This window comes from Salminus brasiliensis, chromosome 24, assembly GCF_030463535.1.
Source record: "Salminus brasiliensis chromosome 24, fSalBra1.hap2, whole genome shotgun sequence".
In the NCBI taxonomy this organism is placed as follows: domain Eukaryota; kingdom Metazoa; phylum Chordata; class Actinopteri; order Characiformes; family Bryconidae; genus Salminus; species Salminus brasiliensis.
In genome coordinates this window covers 28,541,394-28,547,393 of record NC_132901.1, presented here as the reverse complement: position 1 = coordinate 28,547,393, position 6,000 = coordinate 28,541,394, and positions in this window count along the sequence as shown.

Sequence of the window (6,000 nt, the reverse complement as noted above, 5' to 3'; positions counted from 1 at the left end):
CATATGGATCTAAAATCACAGAGACACATCTGATACACATAGTACAAACTTTAGTTTGGTAGAATATGCATCAGATGAATTTTTCTACAAATATATATACAGTACCAGTCAAAAATTTGGACACATCTGGTTGAATGTGTGTTGATATATATCCTCAGAGACACACTTCTAAAGCATTACTATAATTACTGTTTATTTTTTACTGAAAGGCTCATAGCTTTTTACTTATTATGCTACTGCTATTAATTCATTCATGCTGCTACACTCATCTCATATTGCGATTAATTTACCACTGTTATATTCTATAATAGCAGCTTATATTCTAGATGTTTTATTATTATTATTTTATTTTTTCAATAATTGCTTTTTGGGTGTAACTGAGACCTTGAGATCTCAATTTCGTTCCACCATCTGTATCACATGTGATGCAAATGACAATAAAGTCTCCTTAAATCCTTGAACTCATATTTCTCAAAGATCTATTTTTTTTATATTTTTTTAAGTCAAAAGATTTATAAAAATAATATTTAAGGAAAATGAAAGATGCTGCAAGCCTTCACAAGAGGTGTAGAGTGGTGTAGAGTGTAGAGTGCAAACACCTTGGTCCAAGGGTGTGAAATGTGGAGTGATAAGTCTAACACTTACAGTCAAGTCATTATTGCTTCATTGCATCATGTAGGACACCTGTAGGACACCTGTATGAAACATCTGCACCTGTCTCTTCAATTCTTAGGATAGAGGGGTATGAAGCTCCCCAGAGGTGGGGAGCTGTGGAGCAGTGGAATTGTGCTCTCTGGAGCTGAATGATGGTGGAGCTCCATCCAGTACTTTTGATTGGGATGAGTCGGGGATGAAGTGGGGTGGTGATCATTAACATCCTGACCTCTCTAATGCTCTTGTTACTGAATGGTCCTCCAATATTTAATAGAAAATCTTCACTGGACAGTAGAGACAATTACTTCGACTACAGCAGAATAAACTCTACCCTTCATTTCAGAAGAAACTAAGAATAAGCAGGTGTCCCAATACTTTTGTCCACACAGTATATCTTGAAATAAACATAACATAAACGTAAATGTGTAAAGTCCCATTCTTTATGAGTCTTAAAGTTTTTTACATTACTATTTTACATTAACTATTGGTGAGAAGACACACCAGAAGAACTTCATTAGTTAAACGTGTTCTTAAAGCCTGTCCAACCTCAGTCCCGACAGCAGCTCCACCACCTCCCTCTGTCTCTGTGCTGTGGTAAGGCTCAGGTGAGCGGGATGAAGATCACACCTGCCTGATTAACTCATTAAGAGCTGAACTGCAGCACTGACCTGCCTGTGCACTGTTGACCCTGCAGCTACAGAGTCCGGGTCACTACAGCCCCACTAACAGCCCTTCTACAGGTCCACTGTGGAGACCAGCCTGTGGACCAGCTGCCTCACAGTCTGGTATGCACAAGGTCCTGCAGAGAGTATTGAAAACTGCCCAGTACATCACTGCAGCTGCCCTCCCACCCATACAGGACCTCTACAACAAAACATGCCGAATGAAAGCCATCAACATCTCCTCTGACCCCACTCATCCACTCAATCTGAACAAATACACAGACTGCTACTGATTACTCTAAACCTTCCAGTTTATCCACCATACCCGTGCTGAGCTCCACCAGCTCAGAGACTGTCTGCACTCTGCACTTTAACTGAACTCCTCTCTGTACATAAGCTGTGTACTCTTCTCTTTACCTGAGCACTAGCTGATATACTCCGAACTGCACTAAAGCTAGACTACAGGTCTACTTCAGCTCATACTCCTGGTGTGGCACAACAGATAACACCACTACCTGCCAGTGAGCTACCACACTATGAGGAAGACTAGGGTTTGATTCCTGGTCTGTGTGACTATGCTGCAAGACTCCTAACACTACATTGGCCCATGTCTGTATTTTGAGTAACCTTGAAAGTCGCTCTGGATAAGAGCTTTAAACTCTATTTTACTCTTCATTTACACACACAGCTCATCACTGCTCTACATATTTATTACATTTACTGTTAGTTTAGTAACTTTGTCTGGACCTTAATGACCCAGCCTTCATGCACACATTTGGTCCATATTATGTGTACATAAGTACATATTTGAATATTTCTATGCTTATCATCTCTGAAACCTGTCTTGTGTTTTGTCTATTGTCTTGGGCACTTTTGTATCATATCCTACCTATTCTGCACTGGAGACATAGCCTAACAGTGTTGGTTGTACTGTACAGCCCTGTAGTAGTATACAGGGCAGTAAAGTTGAACTGGATTGGATTTACTTTTACCACAGTTTCACATTAAAATCAATAGTTTTACTTTACATTTTCAGATAAATCTGTTTCAAATTGTAATTTCAGTGGTTTTTAATCCCAGTTTCTAATCAGGCAGCTAATCACACACTGCTGTTAGTGAATTTTAATCTGTTAAAACTTTGGTTCTTTTTTACTGTTTTATCCTGTTTTACAGAACAGCTAACTGTGCACTTCACCTCAACCTTTATGTAGTTTGACCGGTTCCAACCCCACCTCATCTAAGTGTCAGAGGTGTGTATCGGAGGTGTGTCAGGCCCACTGGGGAACTAAATCAGACAATGTCTCAAACAGAAGTTCACTAAATCTGAGGCAGCTAAAACTACACTGGCTAATCTGCTGTTTTCACCACTGTTATACTCAGTGCAGAGCTATACAAAGCTAACAGTGTTTAATATTGATTAATATTCATCAATATTGATTAATAATGCCAATAAGTTTCACCAGTTCAGTAGATTTACAGTGGGGAAAAAATATTTAGTCAGTCACCAATTGTGCAAGTTCTCCCACTTAAAAAGATGAGAGAGGCCTGTAATTGACATCATAGGTAGATCTCAACTATGAGAGACAAAATGAGAAAAGAAATTCAGAAAATCATGTTGTCTGATTTTTAAAGAATTTATTTGCAAATAATGGTGGAAAATAAGTATTTGGTCAACAATAAAAGTTCATCTCAATACTTTGTTATATATCCTTTGTTGGCAATGACAGAGGTCAAATGTTTTCTGTAAGTCTTCACAAGGTTGGCACACACCGTTGCTGGTATGTTGGCCCACTCCTCCATGCAGATCTCCTCTAGAGAAGTGATGTTTTGGGGCAGTCGGCGGGCAACACAGACTTTCAACTACCTCCAAAGGTTTTCTATGGGGTTGAGATCTGGAGACTGGCTAGGCCACTACAGGACCTTGAAATGCTTCTTACGAAGCCACTCCTTTATTGCCCTGGCAGTGTGCTTGGGATCACTGTCATGCTGAAAGACCCAGCCATGTTTCATCTTCAATACCCTTGCTGATGGAAGGAGGTTTGCACTCAAAATCTCACAATACATGGCCCCATTCATTCTTTCATGTACACGGACCAGTTGTCCTAGTCCCTTTGCAGAGAAACAGCCCCAAAGCATGATGTTGCCACCCCCATGCTTCACAGTTGGTATGGTGTTCTTTGGATGCAACTCAGCATTCACTCTCCTCCAAACACAGCGAGTTGTGTTTGTACCAAACAGTTCTACTTTGGTTTCATCTGACCATAAGACATTCTCCCAAAACTCTTCCAGAACATCCAAATGCTCTCTAGCAAACTTCAGACATGCCCGGATATGTACTGGCTTAAGCAGGGGAATACGTCTGGCACTACAGGATCTGAGTCCCTGCCGGCGTAGTGTGTTACTGACGGTAGCCTTTGTAACGTTGGTCCCAGCTTTCTGCAGGTCATTCACTAGGTCCCCCCGTGTGGTTCTGGGATTTTTGCTCACCATTCTTGTGATCATTTTGACCCCACGGGCTGAGATCTTGTGCTGGAGCCCCTGATCGAGGGAGATTAGCAGTGGTCTTGTAGGTCTCCCATTTTCTGATTATTGCTCCCACAGTAGATTTCTTTCTTTCACACCAAGCTGCTGCCTATTGCAGATTCAGTCTTCCCAGCCTGGTGCAGGTCTACAGTTTTGTTTCTGGTGTCCTTCGACAGCTCTTTGGTCTTCACCATAGTGGAGTTTGAAGTGGGACTGTTTGAGGTTGTGGGCAGGTGTCTTTTATACTGTTAACCAGTTCAAACAGGTGCCATTAATACAGGTAAAGAGTGGAGGACAGAGAAGCCTCTTAAAGAAGAAGTTACAGGTGTGTGACAGCCAGAAATCTTGCTTGTTTGTAGGTGACCAAATACTTATTTTCCACCATTATTTGCAAATAAATTCTTTAAAAATCAGACAATGTGATTTTCTGAATTTTTTTTTCTCATTTTGTCTCTCATAGTTGAGGTATACCTATGATGTCAATTACAGGCAGTTTTTATTTTGCTGGGGTAAAATGACTGATTTGATATAATTATGATATCAAAAATACTAAAACAGTACATCAGTAAATTACTTAAGAATAAAGTCTGAGTGAAAAAAACTCAGAAACAGACTGTTAGTGTTAATGTTAGTGTTCAGGGTATCAGAGCTGAGAACCAGATATTACCACACTGACTCTAACCCTTGCCCTCACCTTAATCTTAACCCAAAACCTAACAGGATTTGTTTGACAGCATATAAAATCACTGCTGTTTTAATCACAGCTTGGTTTTGCTGAAAATGGTTCTATAAACTGTGTAAATGCGTCTTACATCTATCTTACATCCTGCACCAGGCGCGTTGTGATGCTCAATGCTATCTAACCCCACCAACAGTCTATTTTCACGCCTTCCACCTGCGTCGTTTAAACAGCAGGGGTGCTTTAGGCCAATGGGTGTGGTGGCCTTAAAATGAGGAGTGTCCAGGTAAATTTCTGGAGTTTTGCTGTGTATCTTGGCAATGGAAAAACAAGTGCACCACTTACTAAAAACAACCTGGGCAGACGTCAACAGTCAGACGTTCATTGCTATCTTGGCAGTGATTTCACAGGCGTGTGCCCAACTGCTTGTTACATTGACATGCAGAAGTGCACAAACTCATAGTGCGTGCCAGTTGGCAGCTATGCAAACTTTGCCCCACCGCTGTGCATGAAGCGCCACTGACTTCCAATCCACTAAAGTTCAGACCGCACCTGGTAATGGCGAGAGACACGCTGATTGGTTTATTACTGCACGTTACGCCCAAAAAAAAACACACCTATGATTAATTAAGAGACTCACTACATGACTTTTGCTTGTTTCAAACCGTGCAAATTGTGCTTTTCCCTTTGCTGCGACAGCAAAGACACCCGACATGCCCTAAATCAAGCTGTGCAGTGCCCGCTTAACGGCTCACCTAAAGATTGCTAAAATAGAGCCTGAAGAGTTTTGGCATTTTTGAGCTTAATATTTTTTACCTAAACAGAGAAAGTGGGGTAGATGGACCTCCCTGAGATGACAGTGATGTTCAGTAATGGGCCACATGGGTGATACTGATCTCTTTCCAGGACCTCACTCATTAAATCCCAGTTACTCCAGTAATACTCCAGTTCAACTTCACAGGAGCTTTCCCCCCGGACACCAGTGACCCCACACTCATAACTTCTTGAATCTGATGCAGGCAGATCAGACATCAGGCTTCACATGTATCCTTACTCATTGCTAGTGCTAGAGGGAGATACGAATGGGCGAGATAATTGGCAGAACCACCAAAAGTTAACCACCTAAGTTTAAGGAAGTGCACAGTTGTGTAAATGCAGAAGAAGGATTATGAACATACACCCAGTAGACCTACCTGTTCTTCCTGTACTGCCTATTAAGCACTCTCAAACGCACAGCAGTACAACATAATTCAATCTCCGCCTTTAACTCATTCATAGCACACACACACACACACACACACACAAACACACAAACACACACATACACACAAACACACAAACACACACATACACACACACACTCACACTAGTGATCAGGGCACTGAAAAGACACTCGAGCGGTGGGTGGCCACCTCAGCACCTAGATGCCAGTCCCCTGCTTGCCTACTCTTTAGGCCTTGGCTGCTTATGCAGCAAGCTTTT